The sequence below is a fragment of the Elephas maximus genome, chromosome 1, assembly GCF_024166365.1.
Source record: "Elephas maximus indicus isolate mEleMax1 chromosome 1, mEleMax1 primary haplotype, whole genome shotgun sequence".
Classification (NCBI taxonomy): Eukaryota; Metazoa; Chordata; class Mammalia; order Proboscidea; family Elephantidae; genus Elephas; species Elephas maximus.
The window spans coordinates 82,937,479-82,957,816 of record NC_064819.1 but is presented as its reverse complement, the minus strand read 5'-3'; the positions used below and the strand labels follow the sequence as shown (position 1 = coordinate 82,957,816).

Genomic DNA, 20,338 nt, shown 5'->3' with positions numbered 1-20,338 from the left:
CCATGGTGAAAACCGTGGTGGCTTAGTGGTTAAGAGCTTTGGCTGCTAACCAAAAGGCCAACAGTTCGAATCCATCAGGCGCTTCTTGGAAGCTCTGTGTGGCAGTTCTACTTTGTCCTATATGGTGGCTATGAGTTGGAATCGACTCAAGGGCAACAGGTTTGGTTTTTTTGGTTTTATTCTCTAGCCATTCTTTGTGTTATTTACTTTGTAAGCAAAACCACTAATATTTGATAAAGTCAAGGCAAAATCTTCAGGCAGGTCCCCCTTCTACATTCAGCATTGTTCCCTACCACCAGCAATGAAATTTCTTTCGGTTCTCTCAGAAGTCACCAAGATCTGGGCTTCTGCAGTACAAGGAAAAACACCTCATGTGTGCCCTTCAAAGTGTGCTGTTTATCCTGGGACCACAAGACCAGCTCTGAACTCTCATATCCAGAGTTTCAGATGAAAGGAGCTGGAGTTTTCTGCAGAATAAATGATCTCAGCCCACTTTCCTTAGAGAGAGCCTTCTTATTACTTGTGAACTTAAAGGAAGCACAAGAGAGATGGAGAGCTCAGAAATATTCCACCTCCTCAATGATCCGGAATCCTTTGCATCCACACAGATACAAGGTCCAAGACCTCTTCCACAGACTTCTCTTCTTTTTTCTTATCTGTGCAGCAGCCATCTATGTTCCTTCCCAGCATCTGCAGCCTCCCTTTCTTTATCAGTAGACACATCACACTGCCCCTTCTACCCATTTTTCCCCTCCCACTTTCTTTGTGTTTACTGTCCCTCTTCTGGGGTGACATTTCCCTAGGTTCCTTATTCCCCATTCAGATTTCTAGGCCAGTGGTTCCCAAACCTATCTGATGGTATGAATTACCTGGTGACAATTCTAAACTATATAAATTTATGCTCCACCTTATTTCAATCCAATCAGGAACTGGTAAGTGGACCTAGGGATCCATATTTTTATAACATTCTCAGGCTTTTATTCCCAAGCTTTGGTGCCACTTAAATCCACACTATAGCACATATGATCCTTATGTCTTTGTGTTAGAGGCTCATTCGGGTTTATTATATTACCTTTTAATATCTTTCTGCCCCTGAAGACCAGTAGTCCAAATTCAGGGTGTCAAAAACTCATTGCCATCAAGTGGATTCTGACTCATAGTTGACTCATAATGACCCTATAGGACAGAGCAGAACTGCCCCATAGGGCTTTCAAGGCTGTAATCTTTACAGGGGGAACCCTGATGGTGTTTAACAAGTTGGGTGCTTGTTGGAACCCGCCAGCAGCTCAGCTAGAGAAAGTTGCAGCAGTTTGCTTCCTTAAATACTTCCAGCCTTGGAAACCCTGTGGGGCAGTTCTACTCTATCTTATAGGGTTACTGGGAGTCAGAATCCCCTTGATCCAATGGGGGGTTTAATATTTATGGCAGCAGAGTGCCACATCTTTCTCCCCACAGTGGCTGGTGGGTTCCAACCACCAATCTTCTGGTTAGCTGCTGAGTGCTTAACCACTGTGACAGCAGGGCTATATTTTCATAGAGGCTTTAGGGGAAGATCCTTTTTCATTTCTTCCAGGTTCTTGTAAACACAGGTGTACCTTGTTTTATACCTATAGCATAACTCTGTGGCAGTCTTTTCTCTGTCTGTGTCTCTGTCTTTTCCCCTCTTTTGTAAGGATACCACTCAGATAGGATTAGGGCCCACACTAATCCAATATGATGTCACATCAAGTTAGCTGATCACATCTTCAAAGAACCTATTTCCAAACAAGATCACATTCACAGATACTGGGAGTTAGGGCTTCAACTTATCTTTTTGGGGGGAATACAACTGAATCCATAACACAGCTGTATGTATATACCAGAGATTATTGAAACAGTTCCCGATGAACGAACCTGTGGTTTATTTTTTTCCTTTTTCTATTATAAAATTTAAAAAGATTAGGCATGATCATATTTCATCTTGTATTTTTACCCATGTGTATTTTGAATTGATTGCTAACAAAAGGCTTGCTGGTTGGGAGAATAAATGCAAATAATATTTTTCTAGCTACAGCTGTGTAAGTTTTGAATCTGTGCATATCACGTAATAGAAGCTCAGTGAACGTATGTTGGAGAAAAAGAACTGGCATAATTTAATGCAAACACATGAAAAGTTACTTAGGGTTTATCACTTTTCTTTTGGGAGTGACAATTCTGCAGTCACAAGTGGTTTTGATCAATAGAATCAGAACTTATAGTACAGTAAGTGAGGCAGAGAATTTAGGGGTGGGGAGTTAGAGAGGAGATTGGTTTTCCACGGAGAGGAAAAAATCAAGGTCCTACTAGGACTGGAACCCAGGATCTGTTATTTACAAGTGAAGACTTTGAACCAATAAGCCATAGTGCTTGTACAAAGGCGTGGCTTAGTACTGTTTTTCTCCTGTCTGATTAGACGAAATATTCTTGCTACAAAATCTACACGATCCAGACCAGTTTACTGTGAGAATGCGAACAAACAAACACAAGAAGACATTTTGCTTACTCACATGTGCTGTAGAACTACTAAAGCAGGAAAAGTTTCGAGCTGCTTGAGTGCCAGCGCCAATAATTCAATTAGTCCAAGGATAACCACCAGCAAAAGCAGAGGCAGCCCAATGCTTCCAAATGGGATATAGGTTTCAAGAAACCAACTTTGCTGTTTTTCGCCTCATCCTTTGTAATTTAGACTCTTCATTACGATGCCCTAAGTGAGGGTCTCTAACTGAAGGAATTCCACTGAGACTCAGACTGCCAAGTGATCATCACTTGCACTCACAGGAAGCAGTGATTTGGAGGGGAGGGAATGGAGGAGAAGAAAAGGCTGAGAGGGTTGAATTCAGGTACTGAATCTCCCTCAAAACCCTAAAAAAAAAAAAAGAAAAAAAAAAAACCCTAGCTCCCCTAAAATCCCACAGGGGCAAAATCCAGCGCTATAATGACTCTAATCAGAAATCCAGAAGTGCAGAGCCTCTTGGGGGAAGGGAAGGGGAAGTGAGGCCTGCTGGCCACACGGGGTTCCTGGATCCAGGTACAGTCCTCCTAAAGTGAAGAGCCCTATGGCTCCTGCGAAACCCCACAATGCCTTCTACTCACCTAAGCCTGGTTTGAGGCGCATTAGGTCACCCACTCTTCTGGTCTCAATCCCGCACTTGAACCCTGTGGTGATCGCCCCACCCACCCTAGTTGCATGCCCCATCCTCTCAAAGCTCAGAGGGCTGGGTCGGGTAGCTGTGAACCTGCCCGCAGCTCTGCCCCACAGAGAAGGTCCCGCGTGGGATTGTAGAAGGGCCAGGGAATTCGAAGTGAGGCTACAGGGGCCCCGGGCCCCTAGGACTCGCGGGTACTGAAATGCCTGAGGGGATGAGTAAGGGAGGTCGACAGGGGAGGCGAGTTCCAGCGACCTCGCCCTAGACTCGTTGGGGGTGTGAGAACTGGCAGAATGCATCCTCCAGCGCCTGGGGAAGATGCCAAGGCACCGGTCAATTGCAAACTGATGTCTGCTCTGAGATCTGGGAAATAAGACCGTCCACACATGCAGCAAAAACTGGAAGATCTGTTGCCACAATAAGGAAACTCTCTCACAAACGCGTACCTTTACACACTCGCACACAACCATGACTGGATGTCCATGTGGGCGAGACGGGAGCTCCTCTGTTCTCTGGTTACTGACACAGAGAATAAAATCCCGCTGCCCACCCCCAACCCCCAGGCACAGCTGACAAGAAGCTTCACCTCCGCCTGGTCACAGTCCCATCTGTGCGTACGCAGTGAGTTTTAATAATTTTCTGAAGATGAATCTTTTTTTCTCTCCTGGAATTTGATGGATTTTTTTTTTTTTTAATTCGTCTGTCTTCACGCTTAATGATATCTGGGTATTATAAGCACACAGCAAAGGAGGAAAACTCAAGTGTCCAGTGTCCTGGCTTGAACCGAATATCAAACTCTTCGCCGCTGAAAAAAGTGTGAAAGTCTTATCCTTCACTCTCCCTCAACCTTCCCAGTCCCCCAGTTTCTCCTTGCACAGCAAACATAGTCTCTCCGGGATATTATTTCCTCCATTTTTTACACAAATAAGGAAATTGCAAGGCATTGTGGGGCATTCTCACTTGAGGTATGGTGGAGTGATTTCCAAATCAATACAGAAAGAGCTTCTTTCTTGCTTGACAGCATAGAATTCGTTTTATGGATGTTTCACAATATATATCTTGCCCATACAAACAAGCCCCAGTAAATAATATTCCTTATATGACGTGGCAAGTGGGTGTGAGTACTTTCTATTCAAGGAATTGCTGAAGCAGTCTATGTGATAGTGCGATGGTAATTCTCTTGGATCTTGCCTAATATACATTCCCACCAGCATGCAACAATGCCACAATGGTTTCCCACACTACTGCAACCACTTTGTATTAATATATTAATAACAATAATAGCAACCATTTTGTATTCTGTTGGATTGATTCTGGCTCATGGTGACCCCATGTGTTACAGGGTAGAACTGCTCCACAGGGTTTTCTTGGCTTTAACATTCACAGAGGCAGGTTGTCAGTCCTTTCTTGCCTTTCTTTTGTGTGAGACTCTATGGGTCCAAACCAGTAACCATTAGGTTAGCCCATAAAGATTTATCCTTTGGACACGAAATACCGTTCTTAGATATAAAGAATAGTCAGAAATGACAAGAGTCTCATTTTCTTTAATAGACCACAATCGATCTTAACCTACTATTAGGGAGATAGTTACTTTGCTTATGTTCTCCAAAGGCGCCCTAGTTGAGAGCTCACTTATATTCTCCAAGAGCGCCCTAGTTGAGAGCTTGGCTGCCAACCAAAAGTTCAAACCCTTGGATTTTTTATCGTCCAGTTAGAGGACTCGATCACAACGGGCTAAGTTTCTGGAAATTTCGTCCTCAGATAGATTCAATTTACAATAGAGTTGGCATCGGTGGGATTCCAACTGAATGGCCCCACAGAGACTGGAGCCTTAATGCCCAGGATGTTTCGATCATATTTACCAAGACACAAGATTGTTATCCACCACCTTATTCTTTTCCTAGAATATTTCTACATGGTACTTGCCCAAAACATCGACAAATGATAACTAAATCTTATTGGAAATTTAGTACCTGCCATGTATTGTCCTTACTTTTACTGTCATTCAATCCTCTAAATTGCCGCAGTGATAGGTGCTTTTTACTATGATTTCCATTTTCCTGATGAAGAATATGAGGAACAGAGATGTTAAGTAACTTGCTGAATGTCTCCCAGCAGTAAGTGATGTTTAAAGCGGTAGTGGGAGACTTCACTTTCTTGTATATTTAGTCAGTATGGGTTAAAATCCTGAAGTGATTTTGGTCAAGGCTATGTGACAAACTGAAAGCAACAGCAAACTGTTGCTTTAATGTTCATGGAGTTAGATTGCCAGGCCTTTCTTCTGCAGTGCCACTGCGTGGGTCCCAGCCACTAATCTTTAGCTTACTAGTTGAGTGCAAACCGTTTTTGTCACTAAGAGACCTTTATGTCGACATAACACAAACAAACGGAAAAATCCAAACCAGTTGCAGTCAAGTGGATTCTTTGGGTAAATAACACTTTCAGATATTATAGCATAGAGTAAACAAGCCATTGTTAGTCCACCTGGATCTTACTTGGTCCAACGGAGCCACCCAGAAATTGGAAAATAAATCGCTATTTAAGTTCCACTTGTAATTGATGTAGCAAAATGGAAACTTCAGATAAATGATGTTGGACTAACTGGGTAGCCATCTAGGAAAATAAAAGTTTATATCAATATGTCATCGATGATACTTAAATTCAAAATACATATAAAATTTAAAGGTAAAAAAAGAAAAATAAAACCAAATATAAGTACTGGAGAGATTACATAGCTTTGGGTAGAAAACCAATTTTTACACAAAATGTAGAAACAATGAAACCTTGACATAATTCAGTACATTAAAAAAAAATCTGCCTGAACACACCTCCATTCTCTTAAAAAAAAAAAAAAAACACAAGATGAGACAAAAAGAAACAACAACCAAAAACCCAAACAACCTACAAGAAGACTGGAGGAAAAAAAAAAAAAAAAAAAGAATACGTCGTGGAAAAAAATATTTGTAATTTCCCTACTACATAATAGGGAAATATTAATTTCCCTAACGTGTAATGTGCAATAGAGTAGGTTTGGAAAGTGCGAAATGTGGGGAAAAAAAAAAGATTCCTATTGGCTTATTTGTCCCTGAGTGGAGCAAACTATTAATTGGCTGGGATGTTAACTGAAAGAATGGAAGTTGGAGTCCACCCATAGGCACCTCAGAAGAAAACCCTGGTCATCTACTTCCAAAAAATCAGCCAGCAAAAACCGTATGGAGAGGACCGGGGCCAAGATGGCGGACTAGGTGGACGCTACCGTGGATCCCTCTTGCAACAAAGACTCGGAAAAACAAGGGAATCGATCACATACATAACAATCTACGAACTCTGAACAACAAGCACAGACTTAGAGACGGAAAACGAACAAATACGGGCAGACAGCGACTGTTTTCAGAACCAGGAGCCAGCGCACCAGCCGACTACTTGGAAAATCTAGTTTCCAAGTGATGGCTCGGAGACAGCAGTCCATATCAAACCGCATAAAGAAACAGACCATGACAGCTTCTCCACCCCCCCAAACAAAAGAATCAAAATCTTTCCCAAATGAAGATACAATCCTGGAATTATCAGATACAGAATATAAAAAACTAATTTACAGAATGCTTAAAGATATCACAAATGAAATTAGGATAAATGAAGAAAAAGCCAAGGAACACACTGATAAAACTGTTGAAGAACTCAAAAAGATTATTCAAGAACATAGTGGAAAAATTAATAAGTTGCAAGAATCCATAGAGAGACAGCATGTAGAAATCCAAAAGATTAACAATAAAATTACAGAATTTGACAACGCAATAGAAAGTCAGAGGAGCAGACTCGAGCAATTAGAATGTAGACTGGGACTTCTGGAGGACCAGGGAAAGAACACCAACATAGCTGAAAAAAAATCAGATGAAAGAATTAAAAAAAATGAAGAAACCCTAAGAATCATGTGGGACTCTATCAAGAAGGATAACTTGAGAGTGATTGGAGTCCCAGAACAGGGAGGGGGGACAGAAAACACAAAGAAAATAGTTGAAGAACTCCTGACACAAAACTTCCCTGACATCATGAAAGACGAAAGAATATCTATCCAAGATGCTCATCGAACCCCATTTAAGATTGATCCAAAAAGAAAAACACCAAGACATATTATTATCAAACTTGCCAAAACCAAAGACAAACAGAGAATTTTAAAGCAGCCAGGGAGAAAAGAAAGGTTTCCTTCAAAGGAGAATCAATAAGAATAAGTTCAGACTACTCAGCAGAAACCATGCAGGCAAGAAGGGAATGGGATGACGTATACAGAGCACTGAACGAGAAAAACTGCCAACCAAGGATCATATATCCAGCAAAACTCTCTCTGAAATATGAAGGAGAAATTAAGATATTTACAGATAAACACAAGTTTAGAGAATTTGCAAAAACTAAACCAAGACTGCAAGAAATGCTAAAGGAGATTGTTTGGCCTGATGACCAATAATATCAGGTACCAGCACAATACAAGGTCACAAAACAGAACGTCCTGATATCAACGCAACTCAAATAGGGAAAGCACAAAAACAAACAAATTAAGACTAATTCTAAAAAATAAATAAATAAACAAAATAATACACATAACAGGAAATCATGGAAATCAATAGATAAACGATCACAATAATCAAAAAGAGGGACTAAATATAGGAGACATTCAACTGCCTGATGGAGACTGATACAAGGCGATATAGAAGGATACAAGTTAGGTTTTTACTTAGAAAAATAGGGGTAAATAATAAGGTAACCACAAAAAGGAATATCAATTCCATAACTCAAGAAAAAAGCCAAGAAAAACATAATGACTCAACAAACACAAAGTTAAACATTATGAAAATGAGGATCTCACAAGCTACTAAGAAAAACGTCTCAGCACAAAAAAGCATGTGGAAAAATGAAATGGCCAACAACACACATGAAAAGGCATCAAAATGACAGCACTAAAAACTTATTTATCTATAATTACGCTGAATGTAAATGGACTAAATGCACCAATAAAGAGACAGAGAGTCACAGACTGGATAAAGAAACACGATCCATCTATATGCTGTCTACAAGAGACACACCTTAGACTTGGAGACACAAACAAACTAAAACTCAAAGGATGGAAAAAAATATATCAAGCAAACAATAAGCAAAAAAGAAGAGGAGTAGCAATAATAATATCTGACAAAATAGACTTTAGACTTAAATCCGCCACAAAGGACAAAGAAGGACACTATATAATGATAAAAGGGACAATTGATCAGGAAGACATAACCATGTTAAATATTTATGCACCTAATGACAGGGCTGCAAGATACATAAATCAAATTTTAACAGAATTGAAAACTGAGATAGACACCTCCACATTTATAGTAGGAGACTTCAACACACCACTTTCGGAGAAGGACAGGACATCCAGTAAGAAGCTCAATAGAGACACGGAAGACCTACTTACAACAATCAACCAACTTGACCTCATTGACTTATACAGAACTCTCCACCCAACTGCTGCAAAATATACTTTTTTTTCTAGTGCACATGGAACATTCTCTAGAATAGACCACATATTAGGGCATAAAACAAATCTTTCCAGAATCCAAAACATCGAAATATTACAAAGCATCTTCTCAGACCACAGGGCAATGAAGCTAGAAATCAATAACAGAAAAACTAGGGAAAAGAAATCAAATACTTGGAAAATGAACAATACCCTCCTGAGAAAAGACTGGGTTATAGAAGACATCAAGGAGGGAATAAGGAAATTCTTAGAAAGCAACGAGAATGAAAATACTTCCTATCAAAACCTCTGGGACACAGCAAAGGCAGTGCTCAGAGGCCAATTTATATCGATAAATGCACACATACAAAAAGAAGAAAGAGCCAAAATCAGAGAACTGTCCCAACAACTTGAACAAATAGAAAGTGAGCAACAAAAGAATCCATCAGGCACCCGAAGAAAACAAATAATAAAAATGAGAGCTGAACTAAATGAATTAGAGAACAGAAAAACAATTCAAAGAATTAACAAAGCCAAAAGCTGGTTCTTTGAAAAAAATTAACAAAATTGATAAACCATTGGCTAGACTGACTAAAGAAAAACAGGAAAGGAAACAAATAACCCGAATAAGAAAAGAGAAGGACCACATCACAACAGAACCAAATGAAATTAAAAGAATCATTTCAGATTACTACGTAAAATTGTACTCTAACAAATTTGAAAACCTAGAAGAAATGGATAAATTCTTGGAACAATACTACCTACCTAAACTAACACATTCAGAAGTAGAACAACTAAATAGACCCATAACAAAAAAAGAGATTGAAACGGTAATCAAAAAACTTCCAACAAAAAAAAGTCCTGGCCCAGACGGCTTCACTGCAGAGTTCTACCAAACCTTCAGAGAAGACTTAACACCATTACTATTGAAGGTATTTCAAAGCATAGAAAAAGACGGAATACTACCCAACTCATTCTATGAAGCTACCATCTCCCTGATACCAAAACCAGGTAAAGACATTACAAAAAAAGAAAAATTTAGACCTTTACCCCTCATGAACATAGATGCAAAAATCCTCAACAAAATTCTAGCCAATAGAATCCAACAAAACATCAAAAAAATAATTCACCATGATCAAGTGGGATTTATACCAGGTATGCAAGGCTGGTTTAATATCAGAAAAACCATTAATGTAATCCATCACATAAATAAAACAAAAGATAAAAACCACATGATCTTATCAATAGATGCAGAAAAGGTATTTGACAAAGTTCAACACCCATTTATGATAAAAACTCTTACCAAAATAGGAATTGAAGGAAAATTCCTCAACATAATAAAGGGCGTCTATGCAAAGCCAACAGCCAATATCACTCTAAATGGAGAGAACCTGAAAGCATTTCCCTTGAGAACGGGAACCAGACAAGGATGCCCTTTATCACCGCTCTTATTCAACATCGTACTTGAAGTCCTAGCCAGGGCAATTAGGCTAGACAAAGAAATAAAGGGTATCCAGATTGGTAAGGAGGAAGTAAAGCTATCACTATTTGCAGATGACATGATCGTATACATGGAAAACCCTAAGGAATCCTCCAGAAAACTACTGAAACTAATAGAAGAGTTTGGAAGAGTCTCAGGTTATAAAATAAACATACAGAAATCACTTGGATTCCTCTACACCAACAAAAAGAACACCGAAGAGGAAATAACCAAATCAATACCATTCACAGTAGCCCCCAAGAAGATAAAATACTTAGGAATAAATCTTACCAAGGATGTAAAAGACCTATACAAAGAAAACTATAAAACTCTGCTACAAGAAATTCAAAAGGACATACTTAAGTGGAAAAACATACCTTGCTCATGGATAGGAAGACTTAACATAGTAAAAATGTCTATTCTACCAAAAGCCATTTATACATATAATGCACTTCCAATCCAAATACCAATGTCATACTTTAAGGGGATAGAGAAACAAATCACTAATTTTATATGGAAGGGAAAGAACCGCCAGATAAGCAAAACATTACTGAAAAAGAAGAAGAAAGTGGGAGGCCTCACCCTACCTGATTTCAGAACCTATTATATAGCTACAGTAGTCAAAGCAGCCTGGTACTGGTACAACAACAGGCACATAGACCAATGGAACAGAATTGAGAACCCAGATATAAATCCATCCACGTATGAGCAGCTGATATTTGACAAAGGACCAGTGTCAGTTAATTGGGGAAATGATAGTCTTTTTAACAAATGGTGCCGGCATACCTGGATATCCATTTGCAAAAGAATGAAACAGGACCCATACCTCACACCATGCACAAAAACTAACTCCAAGTGGATCAAAGACCTAAACATAAAGACTAAAACAATAAAGATCATGGAAGAAAAAATAGGATCAACCCTAGGAGCCCTAATACAGGGCATAAACAGAATACAAAACATTACCAAAAATGATGAAGAGACACCAGATAACTGGGAGCCCCTAAAAATCAAACACCTATGCTCATCTAAAGACTTCACCAAAAGAGTAAAAAGACCACCTACAGACTGGGAAAGAATATTCAGCTATGACATCTCAGACCAGCGCCTGATCTCTAAAATCTACATGATTCTGTCAAAACTCAACCACAAAAAGACAAACAACCCAATCAAGAAGTGGGCAAAGGATATGAACACACATTTCACTAAAGAAGTTATTCAGGCAGCCAACAGATACATGAGAAAATGCTCCCGATCATTAGCCATTAGAGAAATGCAAATTAAAACCACGATGAGATTCCATCTGACACCAACTAGACTGGCATTAATTCAAAAAACACAAAATAAGAAATGTTGGAGAGGCTGCGGAGAGATTGGAACTCTCATACACTGCTGGTGGGATTGTAAAATGGTACAACCACTTTGGAAATCCATCTGGCGTTATCTTAAACAGTTAGAAATAGAACTACCATACAACCCAGAAATTCCACTCCTCGGAATATACCCTAGAGATACAAGAGCCTTCACACAAACAGATATATGCACACCCATGTTTATTGCAGCTCTGTTTACAATAGCAAAAAGCTGGAAGCAACCAAGGTGTCCGTCAACGGATGAATGGGTAAATAAATTGTGGTATATTCACACAATGGAATACTACGCATCGATAAAGAACAGTGACGAATCTCTGAAACATTTCATAACATGGAGAAATCTGGAAGGCATTATGCTGAGCGAAATGAGTCAGTTGCAAAAGGACAAATATTGTATAAGACCACTATTATAAGATCTTGAGAAATAGAAAAAACGGAGAAGAACACATACTTATGTGGTTACAAAGGGGGGAGGGAGGGAGGGAGGGAGAGGGTTTTTTATTGATCAATCTGTAGATAAGAAGTGCTTTAGGTGAAGGGAAAGACAACACTCAATACAAGGAAGGTCAGCCTAATTGGACTGGATTAAAAGCAAAGAGGTTTCCGGGATAAAATGAAAGCTTCAAAGGTCAGCGGAGCAGGGGCTGGGGTCTGGGGAACTTGGTTTGAGGGGACTTCTAAGTCAATGGGCAAAATAATTCTATTATGAAAACACTCTGCATCCCACTTTGAATTGCGGCACCTGGGGTCCTAAACGCCAACAAGCGGCCATCTAAGATACATCAATTGGTCTCAACCCACCTGGAGCAAAGGCAAAGGAAGAACACCAAGGTCACACGACAACTAAGAACCCAAGAGACAGAAAGGGCCACATGAACCAGAGACCTACATCATCCTGAGACCAGAAGAACTAGTTGGTGCCCGGCCACAATCGATGTCTGCCCTGTCAGGGAGCACAACAGACAACTCCTGAGGGAGCAGGAGACCAATGGGATACAGACCCCAAATTCTCATGAAAAGACCATACCTAATGGTATGATTGCGACTAGAGGAATTCCAGAGACAATGCTCCCCAGAACTTCTGATGGCTCAGGACAGGAACCATCCCCGAAGACAAATCATCAGGCATGAAAAGGACTGGTCAGTGGGGGGGAGAGAGATGCTGATGAAGAGTGAGCTAATTAAATCAGGTGGACACTGGAGAGAGTGTTGGCAACTCTTGACTGGAGGGGGGATGAGAAGATAGAGAGAGAGGGAAGATGGCAAAATTGGCACGAAACGAGAGACTGTAAGGGCTGACTCAATAGGGGGAGAGCAAGTGGGAGAAGGGAGTAAGGTGTATGTAAACCTACATGTGACAGACTGATTGGAATGGTAAATGTTCACTTGAAGCTTAATAAAAATTAAAAAATAATAATAATTCACCATGACCACGTGGATTCATACCAGGTATGCAGCGATGGTTCAACATTAGAAAAACAATTAATGGGATCCATCATATGAATAAAACAAAAGACAAGCACCACATGAACTGATCAATTGATGTGGAAAAGGAATTTGACAAAGTCCAACACCCGTTCATGATAAAAACTCTCAGCAAAATAGGAATAGAGGGAAAATTCCTGAACATTATAAAGGGCATTTATTTCGACAAAGCCAATAGCCAACATCATCCTAAATGGAGAGAGTCTGAAAGCATTCCCCTTTAGATCAGGAAACAGACAAAGATGCCCTTTATCAACACTCTTATTCAACATTGTGCTGGAGGTCCCAGCCAGAGCAATTAGGCTAGATAACGAAATAAAGGGACTCCATATAGGTAAGGAAGTAGTGAAAGTATCTCTATTTGCAGATGACATGATCTTGTACACAGAAAACCCTAAAGAATCCTCAAGAAAACTACTGAGGCTAATAGAAGAGTTCAGCAGAGTATTAGGATACAAGATAAACGTACAAAAATCAGTTGGATTTCTCCCCACCAACAAAAAGAACATTGAAGAGGAAATCACCAAATGGGTACCATTTACAGTAGCCCCAGGAAGATAAAATACTTAAGAATAAATCTAAGCAGAGATGTAAAAGACCTATACAAAGAAAACTAGAAGACACTACTGCAAGAAATCAAAAGAGACCTACATAAGTGGAAAAACATACGCTGCTCATGGATAGGAAGACTGAACAGTGTAAAAATATCTATACTGACAAAAGTGATGTATAAATGCGATGCAATTCTGATCCCAATTCCAATAGCATTTTTTAATGGGATGGAGAAACAAATCACCAACTTCATATGGAAGGGAAAGAGGCTCCAGATAAGTAACGCGTTACTGAAAAAGAAGAACAAAGTGGGAGGCCTCGAACTACCTGATTTTAGAACCTATTACACCGCCACAGTAGTCAAAACAGCCTGGTAATGCTACAACAACAGATACATAGACCGATGGAACGGAATTGAGAACCCAGACATAAATCCATCCACATAAGAGCAGCTGACATTTGACAAAGGCTCAAAGTCAGTTAAACGGGGAAAAGACAGTTTCCTTAACAAATGGTGCTGGCATAACTGGATATCCATCTGCAAAAAAATGAAACAAGATGCATACCCCACACCAGCCACAAAAATGAACTCGAAATGGATCAGAGACATAAATATAAATTCTGAACCAATAAAGATCTTGGAAGAAAAAATAGGGACTATGCGAGGAGCCCTAATATATGGCATAAGCAGTATACAAATCATTACTAACAATGCAAAAACAGCAGAAGAGAAACTAGATAACTGGGAGTTCCTGAAAATCAAACACCTATGCTCAACCCAAGACTTCACCAAAAGAGTAAAAAGATTACCTACAGACTGGGAAAAAGTTTTTAGCTATGACATTTCTGATCAGCGCCTGATCTCTAAAATCTACATGATACTGCAAAAACTCAGCAAGAAAAAGACAAGTAACCCAATCAAAAAATGTGCAAAGGATATGAACAGGCACTTCACTAAAGAAGACATTCAGGGAGCTAAGAGATACATGAGGAAATGCTCAAGATCATTAGCCATTAGAGAAATGCAAATCAAAACCACAATGAGATTCAATCTCACTCCAGCAAGGCTGGCATTAATCCAGAAAACACAAAATCATAAATGCTGGAGAGGTTGTGGAGAGGCTGGAACACTTCTACACTGCTGATGGGAACGTAAAATGGTACAACCACTTTGGAAATAAATTTGGTGCTTCCTCAAAAGGCTGGAAATAGAACTACCATGTGATCCAACAGTCACACTCCTTGGAATATATCCTAGAGAAATAAGAGCGTGTACACGAACAAACATATGCACACCCATGTTCTTTTCAGCACTGTTTACCAAGTGATCAGATTGACTGTGAAGGAACAGAAGAAGCAGCTATTCTTTACATAGGCAACTGACAACATCAACGACAGTATTAATTCAGTGGAATATGACAGCAGTAAAAAATAACGACTTCCTATTCCTTTTGTGGATTGATCCTTTTATCATTAAGCTATCTCTGTCCCTGTTAATTTTTTGTTCTGAAGTTTTCATTTTTTAATATGAATATAGTCACTTGTGTTTTCTCTTGATTGTTTGTATGATATATCTTTTTAAAAATTCTCTTTAATTTCTACCTAACTATGTAGTTACATGGGGAAACCCTGGTTGTGTAGTGGCTACGTCCTTTGGCTGCTAACCAAGAGGTCAGCAGTTCAAATCTGCCAGGCACTCCTTGGAACTCTATGGGGTAGTTCTAGTCTGTCCTATAAGTTCGCTATGAGTCGGAATCGACTTGATGGCAGCGGGTTTGGTTTAGGTATATAGTTACATATATGAAATGAGTTCCTTGTAGAGAACTTATACAGGCAGTCCCCAGGTTATACACCTCTGACTTCAGGAGAACTCCTTTTGCCCTTTTGTGTTGGGTAAATTTGCTCTCACTTTGAAATGACTGAGTCAATCCTACTCCACCAAATTTTTCACCACAATCACATTTACATGCTGCATGTACAGCTTTTAAATCATTGAAAAGGCTTCTAGCCTTTTCTTGCACTAAAAGAAGCCTAAATAAGAACCATAGGCACTTGTTTTGACTTACCTAAAAATTTTTTTTAAAAATTTTATTGTGGTGTAAGTGAAGGTTTACAGATCAAGTCAGTCTCTCATAAAAATTTATATACATCATGCTATATACTCTGGAAACCCTGGTGGCATAGTGGTAAGTGCTACAGCTGCTACACCAAAGGGTAAGCAGTTCAAATCCGCCAGGTGCTCCTTGGAAACTCTATGGGGCAGTTCTACTCTGTCCTGTAGGGTTGCTATGAGTCGGAATCAACTCGGCACCGGGTTTTTTTTTTTTTTATATATATACTCCTAGTTTTTCTTCCCCTTAATGAGACAGCACACTCCTTCTTTCTCCCCTGTATTTCCATGCCCATTCTGTCAGCTTCTGTCCCCCTCTGCCTTCTTATCTCCCCTTCAGACAGGAGCTGCCCACATAGTCTCATGTGTCCACTTGATCCAAGAAGCTCACTCCTCACCAGTACCATTTCCTATCTTATACTCCAGTCCAATCCCTGTCTGAAGAGTTTGCTTTGGGAATGGTTCCTGTGCTGGGCTAACAGAAGGTCTGCAGACCATGATCTGTGGGGTCCTTCTAGTCTCAGCCAGACCATTAAGTCTGGTCTTTTTAGGAGAATTTGAGGTCTGCATCCCACTTCTCTCCTACTTCTTCAAGGATTCTCTGTTGTGTTCCCTGTTAGGGCAGTTATTGGTTGTAGCTGGGCAACATCTAGTTCTTCTGTTCTCAAGCTGATGTTTATCTACAGATTTGAATTAAAGACTTAAACACAGTTAGGAATGGCTACCATTTCTTTTTCTGTTCTGGTTTTCTTCAGAGCTAAGAGCAGGAAGAGAGGAGTGAAGAAGCAGAGCTTCCAGAATAGGTAACTAAGGTAAAATGAAGGGCTTTTATGTAAGAGAAATAATTGAGAGTAGAATAAAGATTGTGTGAACAGGGACTTGAACCCTGAACCCTCAGATTAAAAGTCTCCTACTCTACCAACTGAGCTACCCAGGCCTATGTATATGGTATTTCTGACTACCTCCTTTAGGCTTTTATATGGCAGTTGCAATGCACTAGCTGCTCTTTCGTAATCCTGTGGTGGCCTTCTCTGTGCTACAGGTTCTCTGTGAGTCAGAATTGACTCGATGGTAGCAGGTTTGTTTTTTTTTGGTTATATGTGGCCAATGGTTTCTTAATTCAAGTGCGCAGATAGTTTTCTTTGAATTCTCTTTGTTGGAAAGAATATTTTGATTGAAAGAGGTGCTGTCATTCATCGGATCATTGCTCTTCCTTCTATCTTTGCCTTGTAACACTTTAGATTTTAATAACCAGAGTGGTGACCCCTAAACAAATCACTGCCAGTTTATGATCATACAGCTAGACAAGAAGGACTTCATTACTTGCCAAATGCTGTGATTTTATCCCTTTGTTCTTATTTCCCCACCTGTACCTATTTTTCTGAAAGCAACATGAATGCTACTCTTCTTCTTATCCCTCTGCATTGCCTTGTACCTCTTTCTTGCAGCTTTGGGAAACAGGAGAAAAAAGGTGGCGAGAATTCAAAGACCTACGAGAATGTACAATAACGATGCGGATGCAAAGAAGCCTGGGTTTCATCTTCTACATTTCTGTACTTGCCTTTCTTGATGATGCACCTTGCCTACCAATGTGAGCCACTCCTTCTCAGTTTCTTTCTCTCCTTCCTCTTCCTTCTTCACGTCTTTATGCACTGTTTCCTGCCACATTCAAAGAAAAAAGGGTAATTATCTTGAGGAATTAATGCACATTATTACATACCTTCCAGAGTATGACCCAAGACAGTTCATTAGTCTTGACCTAAACCTGGGGAAAATAATGTACAGGGAATCTGGGAACAAATGAGGAAGTTTTGTTGTGAAGGAATGACTAACCTCTCTGGGGAGGAAAGACAGAGTATTTGCTCTGGGAAAAGAGTATTGTTTACCTCTAAAAAAATTTCAGTACTTCCAAGAAACCAAGGCTATGTGAAAACTGAGAGAATTTGTAATTGCTGTACTTTAGTTATTTGTGGATTTCTCTTTTCTCCTAGTCTATGGCCTTATAAGGCATAGTTGGGGGTGGGTCACACATAAGTGTCTTGGCTTCCTTTGTAGATCAATACCAAGACAATTCAGAGATGACTTTCCAGCAAAGTCCCTCAGAGGTTAGCATTTCAATGAGAGAAGGACCCCTCCAAGCTATTTTGGCTCTCTTCTCCCACTTGAAGTAGCTTGGAAGTCACCCAATTGCACATCAGACCTCTAAACCTCTCACCAAGGGAGATAAGGGACCCACTATTTAGTTCTACCTCCATGTCAGGTGATTCTTCTACTTGATGACAGAAGATCAAGTTGTTAAAATCCATGTTACAAATGGATTAAAATAAATTTTTTTCCTGGCTTTAAAAATAGGCATTTCTGACAGGGGAAGCTCTTGTTTGAGCTTCCAGACCATTCTCCTTGCGGCATTGCGTCTTATCTTTGAGGCAAGAAAGGCCTGAACATACTAACCTTTGGAGCTCCCTCTCCTCATGCTGTCATCTGCACCCCGTTATCAAAGACTTTACTTCTTGGCTTGTATTTCTCCACCCAAAGTATCATTATTATCAGTGACTTGGAGAAAAGCACCCTGGAAGAAATACATCACTCCTAATCATTGCAAAGTTTATTAATGCTATGTAATTGTTTTCAGTGGTTTCAGCTGCTACTTGATTCCTTTTTGAATGTCGTTCAATTTTCTTTCAATTTCAAAGTTAAACATTTGAAAACAGAAACCACATGCTCCCCAGCACACTTTCCTTTCAGATTTGGACTACTTTTTTAGTGTATCAGTCCTGTGGCCCGAAGGATAAGGCCTCTGATTCCAGCTCAGATATTGAAGATTGGAACCCCTTCTTGGTGCCTTACTTCTGGTTTGGCAAGAAGTAGAAGCTTCTTGAAATGGCTTCCAGTTGAGAGTGTTTGTTATAGGAAACACAAGCAACTGAGATACATCTATCTATTTTTACCCTTCTCTGCTCTCTTTCTCCTCATCCCTCTACATAGTCCTTTGGATGCATCTCCCTCAGAAATCTTTGGTGTGGTGTGAAATGAATACGTTCTGTGACTTTATTTAAAGTTCTAAAGACAAGAAAGTGGGATTCTGTAGCCAAATATAAGAAATGTAGAAGGGAAGGAATTTTAATAGGGTACTGGCCAATGCTCATATATCATTTTAATTCAGCTAGGTGTGTGTGCAGTGTGGGATATTTTCTACAACATGGTGTTTGAAATCCTCCAATGAAAGTCGTTTCACGATGAATGAGAATAACTGCTCTGCTAAAACCAGGAGTGGCACAAGAAACTTTTAAGACTTTAAAGCTAATCTACTCCCAAATTGAACTATTGTGGCCAGTGATACTGTCAGTTGCCAGAATTTGGATTATAGTTGCAATGTTCATGTTGAATATCTCTGTGTTTCTTGAGCGCTGTTGTTTGGGTTGTCCAATGTCCTCTAATCACTCATCCCCCATTGACAGCTCTGTCAAAGATTGCAATAAAGGGCCATTTTAACCCATTGGGACTGAGTCAATTCTGACTCCTAAAGTCCATATTGGGCAGAGAGAACTGCCCCATAGGGTTTGCAAGGAGAGGCTGAAGGACTGAATTGTCCACCTTTTGGTTAGCAGATGAACTCTTAACCACTGTGCCACTAAGGGCCAGAAAATCAGCTGGAAACTTTCCTCTAGTCTGACTTTAAATGATTAAAAGCATTAAGGGGTTTTCGTAGGTCCATTTCCTTTTCTCCTTTCTCTCTGTCCTTGTTCTTCTACCTTGATTATCCATGATATGCTAACTAAAACCGAGTATTAATTGATTATATGTTGTGGTGCAAGTCTTCTTGCTTTGGGGCAAGGGTTGGTTCCTTCTCTGTCTCTTCCTTCTTGTCTTCCTTCTGCTGACATCCTGCCCAGGGAGATGTTAAGCCCCAACAAGTATAAATGGAAGAACACTAAAAGCAACTGTTTGGACCATTGGCTTTCTTTTCCTGTGAGCAGAACAAACATGATAAAGGAAATCAGAGGATGAGGTTGCTAAATGGTGAAGTGGAGGTGCCAGGAATTGAACCAGGGACCTTGTACATGCAAAGCACATGCTCTACCACTGAGCTACACCCCCTGAAGACTGACTAGCTTGATGATGACTTTTCTTTTCATAAAAGCATACTGATATTTTTCTGTGCGGTTCCTTCTTCCCATCCCCCCAAAACAAAACAAAAGGTTGCCTAGAATAAGACCAACCCACTAAAATAAATAAATAAAACCACATGGTTATATTCCACTCTTTCTGGAATTAGTAATGTGGATACTGTCCTGGTGGTGACAGATGGAGAAGGTTAACTGGATTGTTGTTTGAATAACCTTTTCTGGTCCTAGGATCTTTCCACTCTGGTAGTCCTCTCCAAGGTATACTTGCCAGCAGACTCTTTAAATGAAAGTTACTTGCCTCCCCCAGGAAAGTCCCAAGAAAATCACACCTCTCTAATATCTATCACACTGATAATGACTCCAAATGGGTAGCTCCTTAGATCACTGGCAGCCGCAGACGTTAGTAAAAAAAAAAAAAAAAATTCATTGATCTTCACTTCTGCTTGGGTCAGTGCCCTGCCACCATCCTTTCCAGCTGACTCTCATTGCTCCTGTCACTTCACACCTTCTGAGCTGGTCCTTAGACCTGCTTCCACACTCCATCTCTATCCCT

The 20,338-nt window shown here is 40.0% G+C and overlaps 1 long non-coding RNA gene and 1 other non-coding gene across 2 annotated transcripts in view; both read right to left on the bottom strand.

The window, feature by feature from the left end:
• LOC126077500 (uncharacterized) overlaps positions 1-20,338 on the bottom strand; it is a 137,251-nt gene that overhangs the window by 94,330 nt on the left and 22,583 nt on the right. The gene's annotated exons all lie outside the window — the stretch shown is intronic.
• Positions 19,685-19,756, bottom strand: TRNAA-UGC (transfer RNA alanine (anticodon UGC)). The gene has a single exon. It is a non-coding gene; the product is annotated as a tRNA-Ala (tRNA).